The 17,485-nt window shown below is 48.3% G+C and overlaps 1 pseudogene; it reads left to right on the forward strand.

The window, feature by feature from the left end:
• Positions 1–13,264: 13,264 nt before the first annotated feature.
• Positions 13,265–16,659, forward strand: LOC125533175 (annotated as a pseudogene).
• Positions 16,660–17,485: the final 826 nt, after the last annotated feature.

Genomic DNA, 17,485 nt, shown 5'->3' on the forward strand with positions numbered 1-17,485 from the left:
CAAGAAGAAGATGGACCACAACTCTATGTCCAACATGTACAAGGAAATTCCAAACAAGGCACTTGACACTTTCAAGTTTGGGTCTGTAAATTATCTTCTGTCAGGGTTGCCAACTATCAATTGGATTTTGAGGCACACTCTGTTGCCCAAGTCAGGTGATCACAAGATGATCAGAGGCCATGCAATCAACTTGCTTCATATCTTTGATGTGCCATAGAAATTCAAAGTCATGAGCCTCATGGTAGAGACCATCAAGAGAACTGCAGCAGATCAGAAGAGGAGCTGTGGTTATGCCCCTCAGATCCAGGAGCTAATTAACTCCAAGATGGGCACAGGCATATACCTATTGGACAAGGAACATTTGCCTATTCATCCAGATTTTGAAGATAATGAAGTTGTGATGAACAAGGATGATCCATCATCAGTTCATGCTCAAGCACGGAAGGAGAAGGCAAGGAAGGAGAAAGCTGCAAAGATGCCAACTCAAGAGGAGGCATCTGAGTATTTCCTGAAAAACAAGCAAGAGCAGCTTAGTTACTTGATTGCATCCACACTGAGGATTGAGAAAGGACTGGCCATCCTCACTCAGAATCAGAAGAGCTTAGAGAGGATCATAGAACAAAAGTTCTATGACATGGATGTCAAAGTAACAGAGATTCAGTCTGCAGTGGAGCAACTTCAAGATGACATGCAGGAGAGGAAAGGGAAGACTACAACTGATGCATTTGCCAGAGTGCCACAAGCTCAGAGGTCGACTGCAGTACCAGTTCCTGACACCAGAGCCACCACCTCAGCTCCAGCCACAGCACCAGCCCAACCAGCTCCAGCATCTACTTCAGCTCCAGCTCCAACCACGTCTACAGAAGCCTTCGTCCTTGGAGTGATCCAGACTCCACCACCACCAGAAGATCAAGCCTGAGAGTCGATCTAGCACTATGCATTTTCTAGGAACTTTTTGGTAACTTGTTGCCAAAGGGGGAGAAAAATGTATAGATCATAGGCTTCGAGAGAGAGAGTGTTGCCTTTATTCTCTCTTGCTTTATTGGGTGTTTTTTCAAACTTTGTTTGCTTTTGGTTGAGATACTTTGATATGCTTGTGAGACATTGATGATCATGTGTTTGATCATAAGCTACACTTATGCATGCTTGATATATCTTATCTATCTTATGTGATCATTCACTTTCTTTGGTGATGAGTGCATGTATTTCATTCTTATCTTTTTTAGCGCTCCACCAAGATGTATGTGACATGGAAGAGTAACCCATGACTCTAACTCTTTGTGCATTTGCAATCCAAAGCAAATTTTAAATATGCACAAATTTAGGGGGAGCTCTTACTTATCACATACTTCTCAAAGAAACGATATATTTCATTCTTATTATTATTTGTCGAAGCTTTGATCTATATGTTGTCATCAATTACCAAAAAGGGGGAGATTGAAAGTGCAACTATCCCTAGGTGGTTTTGGTAATTCATAACAACATATAGCTCATTGAGCTAATGCTATTCCAAGATGATCATTTCAGGAAAGCTCAATGATTGGCATGGCATGGATGGTGAAAGTGGAACCCTCAAAATGCTAAGGACAAAGGATTGACTCTAGCTCATATGCTCAAGACTCTTCATTTTACATTTTAGTGGTCCAAGATCACATTGAGTCCATAGGAAAAGCCAATACTATCAAGGAGGGATGAGGTGTTGCTTAATGATCCTCTTGCTTCATGTGCTTAATGATATGCTCCAAAATCCTCAGCTACTTTCCCATATCCACATTTGACCTAAACCCAAAGCCAAACTCGGCCCTACCGATTCTTTCTACCCGGCGCCACCGAGTTTCACTTGTCATAGCCATTGCCAAACCCTAAGCAAATCGGTTCTACCGATAGGGATCTCGGTCTCACCGAGATGGGATTGCAATTTCTCTGTTTCCTTTTCGTAACTTTTCGGTCTCACCGAAAGAGCGGATCGGTCCCACCGAGATTGCAATGTAAACTCATTGTTTCCTGTTCGTAACATTTCGGTCTCACCGAGAAGAGCGAATCGGTCCCACCGAGTTTGCCTAACCAACCCTCTGGTTAGCTTATTACCAAATCGGTCTCACCGAGTTTGTGTAGTCAGTCTCACCGAGATTACGTTATGCCCTAACCCTAACCATATCGGTCCTACCGAGTTGCATGTCAGTCCCACTAAAAATCTCTAACGGTCACTAGGTTTACTATTTCGGTCCGACCGAGTTTGTTGATTCGATCCCACCGAGATTGGTAAATTGTGTGTAACGGTTGGATTTTGTGTGGAGGCTATATATACCCCTCCACCTCCTCTTCACTCGTGGAGAGAGCCATCAGAACACATCTACACTTCCAACCCATATGTTCTGAGAGAGAACCACCTACTCATGTGTTGAGGCCAAGATATTCCATTCCTACCACATGAATCTTGATCTCTAGCCTTCCCCAAGTTGCTTTCCACTCAAATCTTCTTTCCTCCAAATCCAAATCCTGTGAGAGAGAGTTGAGTGTTGGGGAGACTATCATTTGAAGCACAAGAGCAAGGAGTTCATCATCAACACACCATTTGTTACTTCTTGGAGAGTGGTGTCTCCTAGATTGGCTAGGTGTCACTTGGGAGCCTCCGACAAGATTGTGGAGTTGAACCAAGAAGTTTGTAAGGGCAAGGAGATCGCCTACTTCGTGAAGATCTACCGCTAGTGAGGCAAGTCCTTCGTGGGCGATGGCCATGGTGGGATAGACAAGGTTGCTTCTTCGTGGACCCTTCGTGGGTGGAGCCCTCCGTGGACTCGCGCAACCGTTACCCTTCGTGGGTTGAAGTCTCCATCAACGTGGATGTAGGATAGCACCACCTATCCGAACCACGGGAAAAACATCTGTGTCTCCAATTGCGTTTGAATTCTCCAAACCCTTCCCTTTACATTCTTGCAAGTTGCATGCTTTACTTTCCGCTGCCAATATACTCTTTGCATGCTTGCTTGAATTGTGTGATGATTGCTTGACTTGTCCTAAAATAGCTAAAATCTGCCAAGAACTAAAATTGGGAAAAGATTGAGTTTTTATTTGGTCAAGTAGTCTAATCACCCCCCTCTAGACATACTTTCGATCCTACAGCCATCTCCAAGGGGGGGGCGGCCAAGGGGTTGGCTTGCCCCCCAAGGCAAGTGGGGCGCCCCCACCCCTAGGGTTTCCAACCCTAGGCGCAGGGGGAGGCCCATGGGGGGCGCACCAGCCCACTAGGGGCTGGTTCCCCTCCCACTTCAGCCCATGGGGCCCTCCAGGGTAGGTGGCCCCACCCGGTGGACCCCCGGGACCCTTCCGGTGGTCCCGGTACAATACCGATTACCCCCGAAACTTTCCCGATGGCCGAAACTTGACTTCCTATATATAAATCTTCACCTCCGGACCATTCCGGAACTCCTCGTGACGTCCGGGATCTCATCCAGGACTCCGAACAACTTTCGGGTTACCGTATACTAATATCTCAAGAACCCTAGCGTCACCGAACCTTAAGTGTGTAGACCCTACAGGTTCGGGAGACACGCATACATGACCGAGACGACTCTCCGGTCAATAACCAACAGCGGGATCTGGATACCCATGTTGGCTCCCACATGCTCCTCGATGATCTCATCGGATGAACCATGATGTCGAGGATTCAATCAATCCGTATACAATTCCCTTTGTCAATCGATACGTTACTTGCCCGAGACTCGATCGTCGGTATCCCAATACCTCGTTCAATCTCGTTACTGGCAAGTCACTTTACTCATACCGTAATGCATGATCCCGTGATCAACCACTTGGTCACATTGAGCTCATTATGATGATGCATTACCGAGTGGGCCCAGAGATACCTCTCCGTCATACGGAGTGACAAATCCCAGTCTCGATTCGTGCCAACCCAACAGACACTTTCGGAGATACATGTAGTGTACCTTTATAGTCACCCAGGTACGTTGTGACGTTTGGCACACCCAAAGCACTCCTACGGTATCCGGGAGTTGCACAATCTCATGGTCTAAGGAAATGATACTTGACATTCGGAAAGGCTACAGCAAACGAACTACATGATCTTAGCTATGCTTAGGATTGGGTCTTGTCCATCACATCATTCTCCTAATGATGTGATCCCGTTATCAATGACATCCAATGTCCATAGTCAGGAAACCATGACTATCTTTTGATCAACGAGCTAGTCAACTAGAGGCTCACTAGGGACGTGTTGTGGTCTATGTATTCACACATGTATTACGATTTCCGGATAACACAATTATAGCATGAACAATAGACAATTATCATGAACAAAGAAATATAATAATAACCATTTTATTATTGCCTCTAGGGCATATTTCCAACAGAAGGGGCCCCGTTGCAGATATGCGCGCCATTTCTCGACGGCCATCATGACGGCGAGGAACTCCTTCTCATACGCCGACAGCTTCTGATTGCGCACTCCCAGGGCCTTGCTGAGAAACGCCACCGGGTGTCCGTCCTGTGCCAGCACCGTGCCAACACCGGTGTTGCACGCGTCCGTCTCGATCGCGAACGGTCTCGCGAAATCGGGGAGCGCGAGCACTGGCGCGGTCACCATGGCGCGCTTGAGGAGATCGAACGCCACTTGTGCCTTCTCGGTCCACTCGAAGCCCTTCTTGGTCAGTAGGCTTGTGAGCGGCTTGGCAATGATGCCGTAGTGTGCAATAAACTTGCGGTAGTAGCCGGTGAGGCCGAGGAAGCCGCGCAGCTCGGTGGCAGTTGTTGGTGTCGGCCATGCCACCATAGGTTACGTCTTCTCAGGGTCCATGGCGACGCCGTCCTTGGAAATGATATGGCCGAGGTAGGAGATGCTGTCTTGCGCGAACGAGCACTTGGACTCCTTGGCGTACAGCTGGTGCTCATGAAGAAGAGCGAGAACGAGACGAAGATGTTCCAGGTGCTCCTCCAGCATTTCACTGGAGATCAAGATGTCATCCAAGAAGATAATTATGAACTTGCGCACGTACTTGGCGAAGATTGCGTTCATCAGGCACTGGAACGTGGCTGGCGCGTTCGTCAGCCCGAATGGCATGACCTTGAAGTGGAAATGGCCATGGTGCGTTTTGAACGCCGTCTTCTCTTCGTCGCCCACGCGCATGCGTATCTGGTGGTAGCCAGCGCGGAGGTCCAGCTTGGAGAAGAATGCTGCTCCAGCCAGCTCGTCGAGCAGTTCGTCCACTATGGGCAGGGGAAACTTGTTCTTGACCGTAGCGTCGTTGAGCCGGCGATAGTCGACGCAAAAGCGCCAGGTGCCGTCCTTCTTCTTGACGAGCAGCACGGGCGCGGCGAACGGGCTCATACTGTGTTCAACGACACCTGACTGAAGCATCTCTTGAACTTGGCGCTCGATCTCGTCCTTCTGCAAGGGCGAGTAACGGTACGGCCGCGAGTTCGCGGGGCGTGCGTCGTCCACCAGGGTGATAGCATGATCATAGCGACGGTGAGGAGGCAGGCCCTTGGGTTCAGCGAACACATCAGCGAAGTCCGCCAGGACGCTCTACACACTTGGTGGGATTTTGGTCGCCTGCGGCTCAGGTGAGCGGGGCAAATCCAGCACGGCCATGTACCAAATGTCATTGCCGGCTTGCCATTTGCGCAATTGGTCTGGTTCGATTTACTCCACCCGCTCGTGCTGCTTCCGTCGAACACCTTGTAGGGTGATCATGGCGCCGTGGTGCTCGAAGGTCAGCGTCTTGTCGAGCCAGTGGCAACTCATCGGGCTGAACTGCTCCAACCAGTCCATACCGAGCACGCCGTCGTACGCACCCAACTCCAGTTGCCGCATATCAGTGGTGAAGGTGTGGCCCTGAATCCACCAGTTCAGGCCTTGTACCATGCTGTTACAGGTCATGCGCTCGCCGTTGGCCACGCGAACCTCCACTGCGGGCACTGAAACGGTTGGAGCGTGCACGCGCTCGGCGAACGCCTTGGAGACGAAGCTGTGCGTGCTCCCCGAGTCCACCAGAAGCAACATGACTTGATTGCCGACGAGTGCGCGCAGACGGATGGTGCGCGGCGACTCGGTACCGGCGACCGCATGGGTGGAGAGCACGCAGCACTCAGGCGCGGGATCCTGCTCCACCGGGGCGTCGAGCAAGTCCAGGGCGTGCACCGCGTCGTCAGTAAGCACTTCCCCATAGTCGCCAACTTGGATCGTAAGCAGTTGTGTGGCCGGCTTGCATCGATGGTCGCGTGAGTAGCGATCGCCGCATTTGAAGCAGAGTCCGTTGGCGCGGCGATGCTCACGCAGTTGTCGTTCGCGCGCGAGGTCGTCGTTGGGAGCCGCCGCGCCTCCTGGCCGGGGCGCACCCACCACGCGGGCCGGAAGCGGCAGTGGTGGTGGTGGTGGAGGTCGCCCTGCCGGAATGATCCGTGGTCGAGCACGTTGCGTGCCGGCCTCTTCTTCCATGATCCGAGCCAACACTGCCGCGCGTGTGATGCTTGACGGCTCTTGGAGGCGAACCGCAGCCCGCAGATCGTCGCGCAGACCCAGCGGGAACTGTGTGACGAACAACTTGGGGTTGAGCGTCGCATCCAGGGCGAGCAAGTGGTACATGTGGGTCTCGAACGTCGTCCTGTACTCGGCGACGGTGCTGGTTTGGCGAAGGTGCAGCAACTTGTGCATCTCCATCTCAAATTCGTCTGGAGCGAATTCGCTGATGACGGCCGCGGCGAAATCTTCCCACGTCGGCGAGCGATGTGTCTGCCGGTACGCCTGGTACCAACGCGCGGCGTGGCCGTCGATGTAGAGCGAGGCCGTGGTCACCCAGCTGTGCAGAGGAACACGGTACAGGTCGAAATATGTGATGCAGCGGTCGATCCAGAGGCTTGGCGCGTCGCCGTCGAAGTGTGGGAAGTCGTGCTTCGGCGGCTTGACCGTGTACTCCTCGTGCTGCCCGGTGTGCGCCTCGCGGCCCGCCATGAACGCGGTGGACTGCCCCACGCCCCCGTACGGCATGGTGTGCCGAGTGGGTAACAGGGGAGGGCCGTTGTTGGCGAGGCGGACGGCTGGACCTTGAGGCCGAGATCCGCGGGCGTGCTCCAGCGACGTCACCGCAGAGGCCTGGGTGTCGCCGTCGTGGTGGTCGGCGGTGTGCGGTGGGTGGCGCTCCGCTGCGGGCGGCGAAGGCGGGAGGTCGCGCTGCTGCTGGCGAACCTCGTCGACGTCAGCTTGGGTGAGATCCAGTTGCTTGCGGATGTGCGCCAGATCCGCGGAGACTTGCGTGTTGAACGCGATCTGGGCCTCGCGCTGCTTGTCGCTCGCAAGCGTGGTCTCGTCGAAGCGCTTCAGGAGCGCCTGCAGCATGGTCTTGAGCTCTCCCGTGGATTCCGTCATGGCGGTGATGATGTGACGAGTCTGAGCAGAAGGTTTGCTGGGCGGTGCCGTCACACTCGCTGCAAATCAGGCCAACCCCGCTGGGGATTTCGCGCGGATCTAGCCGGAGCAAGACCGCACCCGCAGCGGTGGATGTTACGGCTCGATCGAGAGGGTATGAGTGGCAGCGAAGAAAAAATTGGGGGAGGGGGGGGGGCGAAACCTAGCTCTGATTACCAAATGTCACGAGCTCATCCTTGCAAAGGGATCGGAGAGGGGAAGAGGATGAGATCGAGACTTGAAGAAGGGGGATTTCTTTCCAAGGGAGGAGGTACAGATTAGGTGAGAGGTTCAGAGACTTGACATAATTTCCACACACGCACACCTACTCGCTCCAGCTGGCTATATAGCCGGGCAACATTTGGCAACTCGCCTTACAGGTGGGTCCGTGCCAGTAGGCAGCGGGGCCCACCGAATCACACGTCCACCGCATCAGGTCCTGATGATGCCGGTGTGACATCGCGCCACAACGGCGCCGGAGCTGTCGGGCCGACGCTGCGGCTGGTGGTGCTGACCTCGATCGGGCAAGACCACCACCACAGCAACCGAGGCGGGCGGCGGTGGACGCGAGCGCCGAGCTGCGTAACCTCGACCTGCTGCCGGGGCTGGAGACCGCGTGAACCTCGCTTGCATGCCCGCGGCCGGACCTCGCGCCCACGGCCGAAGCTCGCTCGCCTGCATGCCCCTGGAGCTCGAGCACACCACCTGAGCCCGCGCCCAACAACGGACCTGTCGCGCAGGCACGCCCCCAGAGCTCGCGCGCATGGTTGAAGGTCCCGCCGCGCGCCCCCGGAGCTCGCACCCACGACTGGACCTCGCGCCCCCGGAGCTCTCGCAGTGTCGCGCGCGATCTGTTCGACAAAATGTCTGAAATTCAAAGAGAAATCTAGGGAGTGTGGTTGTAGAGCCAGACAAATGAGGATTTGAAACGGACATCTCTTTGACATATAGAGGGCCAAATTAGTCCATCGTGATTGTAGATGCTCTTATGAAAATTTGTGATGGTTTAGTTACTGGCCGTCTTGATGAGCTCTTGTCGATGAGCTAGAGCGCACACCAGTTCGTCTCACATCTGTTTATAAATATAAGCCGTTTCGTCAGTTCAGTTTAAACTAAAGGTAGTAGTACTTTGTAACATTTGATTTACCACCATTGAGTTAAGATTGCTTTCTGAATGCATGGCATTTTGAGTCCCGATCATTTCTTTTAGGTGCTCGCGCTCGCGAACGCAAGTGCCCTTCCTTTCTGTGCATATCGTATCACCTTCATGCATATCGTGTTTGATTGCATTGTGGTCTATATTAGTTAATGTGCGCATGCATTGAGTTCTGAGTAACGAATTGTCGCGCAAGTGGTGGATGTTAGAGGATAAAAGTATGGGGTGGTAGGAATGAAGGACCTGGCGATGGATGTCTTCACGTGGGACCAGTTCTACCTAAGGGGCGGACTGCAAAGACCTGTACGTGTACATCCTCTTCTTCATTGCCACCAGAACATTATTGAGTATATCTACGATTATGACATAGCTGTCTGTTTGCCTGGTCTGGATAATTTCACTATCGACTACTTCAGTTTACTCGCGATGCAACTTGACTTCCTTTATATAGTTTGATTGAGATATGTTCTTGCCAGAAATTCAACTATCTGAGTATATTTTTTGCTCTTCTGTTTATATAGTTTTGTGTTCTTGTCGATAACTGGGATATAAGGAAATTTAACACTGTTAATCTGAAAATTTTGCCAGAAGAATTCACTGAGGTTTGATTTGATATTTACTGCCATGAATTATTTGGTTAGTTCTGTCCTTGTTTTGATCTTCCTTTTTTCGATCCCTTTTTGTGCAGTATGATCTTTACTCAAAAAAATTGCAGCCTCTTATATATATTTTTTTAGAAAAGGGGACATCCCCGGCCTCTGCATCAAAATGATGCATACGGCCACCTTTATTAGCGAAAAAAAAGGTTCAACAAAAGTCTTATATGGGTGACTTAAGGATGTTACTTGCACAAGACAAATATAAGGTAAATGAAAATGCATGTTAACCTTAGGTTTAAGCCCTCAAGTCATTTGATTTCAGTTTAGAATGGTGATCCTGCCAGTGTTGGCGTGTCCAAAAGGCAGCTCACCCTATGTACTTTAAAATGTGAAAATGACACGCATGCTATATCTTTTGCAAACTGGATCACAAAAGAATCAGTTATAGCATAGTGCAGATTATGTATCTTTGTGGCTCCTCTATTCCAACTGTATCTGCGACTTATGTGTATGGTGCCTTGACTGCACCATACTCACTAGTATGATAACTATGCACTTAAGATAGTACAACATGTTAATAGAACTTCTGTTTATGACTAACAAATTCTCGTGTGTGTCTACAGTTATTTCTTGTTATATTGCATCTGCTGTTTAAATGCTTGTGTCATCATAATCTCTAACTTTGTGCAGTATAAGAATATTATCTAAAAATAGATATGTCAATTGAACCAAATATTCAGAATGGATAACAACTATGGTAAATTTCCTAATAACTTGAGGGGTGATCTCAGTGAGCATGAACCGAAAGTCACCAACTCAGATCTCTATAATTCTGCTTATGATCTGGTGCTTATGTGGACTCTGCTGTAATTCAGGTCAAGAAAATTGTGGACGGTGCTTTCCAGCCATTTCAATTGATGTACAGACCCCAGATACAGGAGTACATTTTCTGAAGGGATACTGAAGATGTCAGCTTACAGACAACAAAAGGCTTTCAAGCAGGTCTTTATTTCTTTTTGCTCACACATGCACTGTCGCAATGCATCATTGATCACCGACTAAGATGTTTGATAAACCTTGACGATAGCAACATCGCGTAGTTAGAGTTGCTGATTGGGCACTTCGTTTTTCACGTACATGCTTTGACATATATCTGTTGTAAGATGACAACATTCAATGTATTCTGAACTGTTGGACTGGTAGTCTCCTGGAACAAACAAATAAGATTAGCTCTATCAAGTCTACACCTCAACAAACTGGAAATTGTCCCCAAGGTTCACCACTGTCAAAATTCATAAGCATAACACTACAACTGAAAGCCAGGCATCACCAAAAGAACAGGGTAAAGTATCCATGGACATGCCAACTACACGCTACTTAGAAGTCGCTCAATCTCGAGAGCTGGATAGTTCCAGTAATGCCATATACTCCTATCCAGTACCAACTTCTATATACACGGTTTTAAAATGCCCCTTTGACTAGAATTTTTCAGCATACTGTACTTATTATAAATGCTAAATGCATCGACCACAAAATAATATTTTCTTACAAAATGTAGACACTTACAAAAATATTCACAAGCAATCAAGGTAACTCAGTGATGGCACTATAGGTTAAAAATAAATAAATTATCGATTCAAATAAGGCACCATTAAACAAATGGCTCTAGGACAGACAGATCAGTATTAACTGATCAAGGGAACTACCCGTGTATAAAACTTCAAAAAAAATTGTCTGTACTCAGTAGAAAATGGCATAAATCACAAGCAACCAGCACTAGGTTAAACAAGGAGAATACTGGCTACAGATGGTTCAAAACTTTTAATCTTTGTGCGTACTTGGTATGAAACGGCATAGATCACAAATAAAACAGTACTAGGGCAAAACATTGAACAAGCAAGCATGATGCACCGAAGAGAATACTTATGATCATCCCAGCATGTGCACACATGTAGGAGTCACAATTCCTTAGATGGCAGACTGCGCTATCAACAACAGTGCCTGAATACAGTAGACATTTTGATTTTTTTTTAAGAAAACGAGGATGTAAGTAGACAGTTTGATAACGAAAACATTATTATGGGATAGAATACAGTAGACAAACGGTGGATGTTACCGGGAGGGACATTGTCAGGAGATCCATGCATGGAAAACTCGTGTGGTGGTTTTTCTGAGCAACAATTGGTGTGAACTTGGGGTTCCAATTTTCATCCAAGAACTTGCGGGCCAGCACCAATTAGAATAACACCAGGTCGTTGTGCAATAGGGGAATGAGATGCTCTCTTGTATAATAACTCTGTTGAACAGTACCTCAATTGTTTGTTCCAATTTGATGTTCAGCACCCGATTAAACTGGCTCTCGCTAATACCTTCCCTGTAACGAAGATAGAGAGATCAACGTCTAAAGATTCAGGTGACCCAGGTGACCTTCAAAAAAAAAAGAAAAACAGTCGCACAAGTGTCCTTGAGATAATCAGGCAACCAGGGTAAACAACTGAATGACCCTACTATTTCTCTCCAATATTGACCAGTGACATTTGCAAGTATTTATTCAGAAAGGATAACAAACCTGAAGTTGATGTTCTGATCTGGTTTTCTTCTTCCAAAATGGTGTAGAAGTCAATGAGACGCTCCCTGAAACACTCCAGGATAGTAACAGGAAAAGAAAACATGAAGAGAACCAGAGTAGTACAATGGTGATAACGCCGTGACACGTGGAGGCACAAGTCTGCCCATATGTTCCAAAATAACTATAGCGGTGATCACGTGGACCTCTACCAACTTGAGAAATGATCACATGTTCCAAAATAAGGAAATGGATCATGGTAATTCGACAAGTGGCGAACCACAATAGGTCTCATCTGGTGCTGAGCATATGATCTCAGAGGAACAGGAATTTGGAAACTCACGGAGAATGTCATTTGTCAAATGGTGATCTTTCTAACTTGATTGTGGAGAGAAGAACAATGTTAGTTGAGGATGATCATGGCAATTCCTAACATGATCTCAGAGGAGCAGTAACCTGTTCAAGAAACTCAGAGAATGTCATTTGTCAAATGATGACCTTCCTAACGTGATCATGGAGAAAAGAATGGAGTTACTACTTGGCAATGTTTCCTCCTTGAGAGACAAGAATATCCTTTGTAAAAAAACAGCTTGAGATATCAGGTTTAGACACATGCACACAGAACAAAGTTATCAGACTGACAGAAGTATGCAATTTAATTCTGGAACATATTTGTAGAAGCCACATTGATGAAATGATCAGGAGTGACAAAATGAAGCTAATTGTTCAGTGGTTCACTATGCTTATGTTGCATTTTGGGAGCACACGAGGCTCCAGCATAACAAACTTGAGGCACTGCAATCTGATACATAGTCCGTAAAGCGGCAACTCAAGGAGAATCTCCACCAGGTTGCGAAATCAGGCCAATTAGATCAAGAGACTTTGATCGGCATATTGCTCTACAGATCCAAACTTTGTTATGGAAGTATATTGTTGAAAGTTCTGTGTCAGATAACCAGCAGCCATTAATTGATGGATTGTTGATGGAAATTACAGTAGTAGGAAATGAATTTCTGTCAGAGTCCATCTCTACAGTGTCAGGAACCATTACTCTGAAGCTCCTCGGTCCCTGAAGTTCACTGAAGCTCGCAACACCAGCAGTTAAGTTCAGTTAACTTCTGTTTGCAAAAGTCGATGCCAACTGCAGAAGTTGCTCTCCCATCCGACGGCTCGATACTGGAGGCATCCCCTTTCTGTCCGAGCTGTGTCTCTTTCATCTCTCTGTCTTGTAAGGCCATAAAGCTGTATACTGAATCTAAGCAACAGTTTTTTTTTTAAGTTGTATACTGGATCTGGGGAGAGGTATCTTGTCTCTTTTGTATTTGTGATTGAACTAGCTGTTGCCAGGTTCTGGCCAGAACAAATTTCTTCCGTAATCGCTTAGCTCGAGTAAAACATTCCTCTGAAATTAGCTAAATTTCGTGTCATGCTGAGTTTCAACGTGTTTTCCTGAGCTTCATCTCTGAATTTTTCTCTGTTCTCTGAATTCCATAGCCTGGGCTTGACACACAGGCAAATGGAAAATGTTGCAACCTCTGTGTGACTCCAGTGAAGGCCCTGCATCAGAGGCTATTGATTTTCCAGAAAAGAGCATTCGCGATAGTTCTGATGGCATGGGTGCACAAAGAGCTGGTTTTTCATCAAGTACTATTCCTGCAAATGATAATGCAATTGTTCAGGTATTATGCTGGGCGAAGTATCCAGTGGAAACTGGGATTCGGCGGCCACCATGCTGGCCAAGTGATGGCGTGCGTGTGTCGGTGGGATAAGTTGCTTCCCCGATTGTGCAGATTTTCTGTATTCGAATGTATCTGAGTGTTGGAATTTTGCTATTGCAGATTCTGCTCCGAAACCTTATGAGAGAGCAAGAAGCTTGTTATGCCATGTTTCTTGTTTTGGTCTTCACCGGCAATTGATCTCTTGAAACAAAACATCGGCGCTTGCCTCCCCGTAATGATGCTGCAAATTCCAAACTATCCAAGTTGGATAGCATTCTTCCAAAGTATATTAGATTTGCATCCTGAGAAGGCAAGCGGCGAACAGAAAGCAAGAAAAAGATACCCTCATTCATGCTCAAGCTTGATGTGGCAAAGGCCTTTGACTCTGTATCTTGGGAATTCCTCCTTAGCCTCATGCAGTTCAGAGGATTTCGGCCTAGGTGCAGGGAGTGGATCTCCGCCCCGTTCCTCACTTCTTCCACCAATGTGATGGTTAACTCTGCTCTCATTGATCAGATCTTTCATCACAGGGGACTTAGACATGGGATCCCTCTTCCCTCCTTGCTCTTTGTTTTGTCTGAGCAGACTGATGGATGCTGCTCACGTTCACGGTGTTCTTACAACACTTGGTAGTTAGGTGGTGAAGCACCGCGCATCCATTTATGCTGACGATGTCATTGTCTTCAGTAAACCTCCACACTCTGGTATAACTGCAGTCGCTCGAATTCTGGAACTCTTTGGAAATGCCACTGGCTTAAGGACAAACATGCTGAAAGGCAAGATTATACCCATCCAGTGTGATCACATTGATTTATCTGACGTTCAAACTGCTTTGTGTTCTCAAATGGCTAGCTTCCCCTGTACCTATCTTTGCATGCCATTGTCAGACATGAGGCTTAAATGGCAGGACCTGCAGCTTTTTTTTCGTCAAAGGAGCTGCTCACTGAAAAGATCATGAAGAAGATTGCTGGCTGGAAAGCCAAGTAGATTGCCACCCCGGGGTGCATCACCATTGTGAGATTTATTCTTTCTGCAATGCCCATCTTCCAATTAATAGCAGTAGAACAATCTAATTGGGTCTTCAAGCAGAGCTTATTTGTGGCTGTGGGCTGGTTTTGATTATGTGATTGGTGGTAAATGTATAGTCAAATGGTCGCTGGTGTGCTCTCGTTTGGAGCTGGGTGGTCTTGTCTGGGAATCCATGATTTATATAGGCAAAGCAAGGCCTTGAAAGTGAGATGGCCCTGGCAGAATGCAAGCTGCATCGACAAACTTTTGCAAGGCCTGCCCTTACCTATTGATAAGGAAATTAAAAAGCTGCTGGCCCTCTCTGATGCCAAAGATAAAATTATTTGTAAGTGGACGTCGAATGGTGCTAGCATTTCTTTCTGGCAGGGTCACTGGTTTGATTGGGCTGCCCTGGGTGTTCCATCTCTTCTTGGTACAGCTTGATACCCTGTATTTTCCTGATGTAGTTTTCCCTTAATGAGTGAAAAACAGCGTCTGCTGTGTTTCGCGAAAAAAAAAGGTTCCGCACGGGTTGCTGAAACAGTTCTGAATGATTGTGCCTTTGTGTCTGATCAATAAGAGATTCTCTTGTATCTAAATGCAAGCAATCTCTACTGTAATCAAGCAAGTCTTCGCGTGTAATTTTTATGTGTGACGTACCTTGATTGGATGTATGATTCAGTTGCATAAACTTGCCGAGCTGAGCTATTTTGTTCTTTTTAAAGTGACAGTTTACGAGGCATGTTTGCTGACAGTTGCATAAATATGTTGAGCTGAGCTATTTTTACATCTTTGATTCGACACAGCGGTGATGATGCATGGGAGCTTCAGTGTTGTCTTTGAGAACTCCTTTTTTACATCTTCTGTAATGTGGAGGACAGAATTATGTGTTCTACTTCTTCTTTTTTTGATATTTTGCAAAACATGCTAGAATTAAATTTTCAATCATTCAAGCTCTGCCTTGCTCGATCTGTTCCAACATTCCACTTTTCATAGAAGAAGAAGAAGAAAAAAAGCTCATGAATCCATGAGCATCGCCGAGCAAACTTTACTGTAACTTTGAGGCTTGCTTGCGTAAATCTGGAGTATTTAACCAAAAACTACCACAATTCGCGGAAACGTGACAGAAAACTACCACTTTACGATTTTGTCCCGAAAACTACCACTTTTTTATTAATCCGTGGCAAAAAACTACCAAGTGTGAAAACTGCTCGCTTTGCCTGGGTTAAACCCGAATCTGACTGCCCGACCCCACACATAAGCGGACTAAAAATGCAATTGGGTCCCTAGTTTTTCTTAAAAAAAGCAATCCAGTTCCTGCAGCCTGCACCCGGTCGTGCTCCACGCCGCCTTAGACGACGCAGACGCCGTGCACCTCGTCGTCGACCTCTGCGCCGGCGGGGACCTCCTCTCGCTCCTCTCCGCCCGTGGCGGCCGCCTCCCCGAGCGCGAGGCGGCGGGGCTGGCCGCGCAGCGTCCGCGCTCGCCGCGTGCCACCGCCACGGGATCGCGCACCACGACGTCAAGCCCAACAACCTCCTCTTCCACGCCGCCACCGGCGCGCTCAAGCTCGCCGACTTCGGTTCCGCGGAGTGGTTCGGGGACGGGCGGCCGATGACTGGGCTCGTCGGCACGCCGTACTACGTGGCGCCCGAGGTGGTGGCCGGGAGGGAGTACGGCGAGAAGGTGGACGTGTGGAGCGCCGGGGTGATGCTCCGCAGAGGAGCTCAACGGCGACAGCGAGACGACCGTCCTCCGCCGCTTGGGCACCGGCGGCCAGTCGCGGTACAGGGGAGACCTGCCGGTCTCCTCGTCGTCCTGGCGGTCCTCCCGCTCGAGCTTGGGCGCGAGGTGGTGCGGGACCGAGGGGGCCTGGTGGAGGAGCTTGGCGAGGCGGCGGAGGGAGCCGAAGAGCGGCGGCGGCGGCGAGGGCCTGGAGCGGTCGGCCCGCAGGGACTGGATTGCTTTTTTTAAGAAAAACTAGGGACCCGATTGCATTTTTAGCCCGCTTATGTGTGGGGTCGGGCAGTCAGATTTGGGTTTAACCCAGGCAAAGCGAGCAGTTTTCATACTTGGTAGTTTTTTGCCACGGATTAATAAAAAAGTGGTAGTTTTCGGGACAAAATTGTAGAGTGGTAGTTTTCTGTCACGTTTCCGCGAATTGTGGTAGTTTTTGGTTAAATACTCGTAAATCTGAGCAAAAATCTGAGCAAAGCGTCCTGCGATTTTGAAGCGCTGAACTGTACATCAAATTGTGTTCTACTTTTTTCTCAAATTGTGCTTCGCTCGATGTACTGATGCTCACATTAATTACTGAGAAAAATGTAGTGTACTGTCTATTCAGAAGCATTATTGAGCAAACTGTATATATTGCAATTGTATCACTCTTGGTAGAAAAAAACAAAAAGCTCGGGATTTCAGAAGCAAGGTACACTCACGTGCTAGCTTCATTCAGAATGTGAGTATGATGTGCGTGGTACGTGGAGCATCGTTCTTCAGAATGTGGCCAAACACCACATTCAACATTCAGACTTTCTCTGTCGACAAAAAGACACACAGCCGAGTCAAGAACAAAGCCAATCATTTAGCCATGAGTTGTTGTTGTGGCTGCTCGTACGGCATCCCAGTTGGCGTTTCCATTTCTGAGATTGCAACACATGTGTGAGCAAGGAGAAGTGGAGCGATTGGTGCATCTCTGTACTGACACTGTGGCAGGCAACAAGGTACAGCCTGAACTTGCAGAGACAACATTGCCCGCGGAAATACAGTTTATTGTCGTCGTTCGCTGATATCTTTGATGATCCCAAGGGACTGCCAACCACCGAGGACAGCCTGCCATCATCACATACCTCCCGTTCCTGGTGCTCAGCCGATCAGTGTTGGGCTCATGGGTGTTGTTGTCAACTGCACTTTGTCAGTGCGGATGGATGTATCATCCGCGACTGTCAGTGGTCGCTCGACCTCATGGGCTCATGGGTGTTGGCGACTGCACTTTGTCAGTGCTCATGGATGTAGTGA

The sequence above is a fragment of the Triticum urartu genome, chromosome 1 (genome assembly GCF_003073215.2).
Source record: "Triticum urartu cultivar G1812 chromosome 1, Tu2.1, whole genome shotgun sequence".
Taxonomy (NCBI): Eukaryota; Viridiplantae; Streptophyta; class Magnoliopsida; order Poales; family Poaceae; genus Triticum; species Triticum urartu.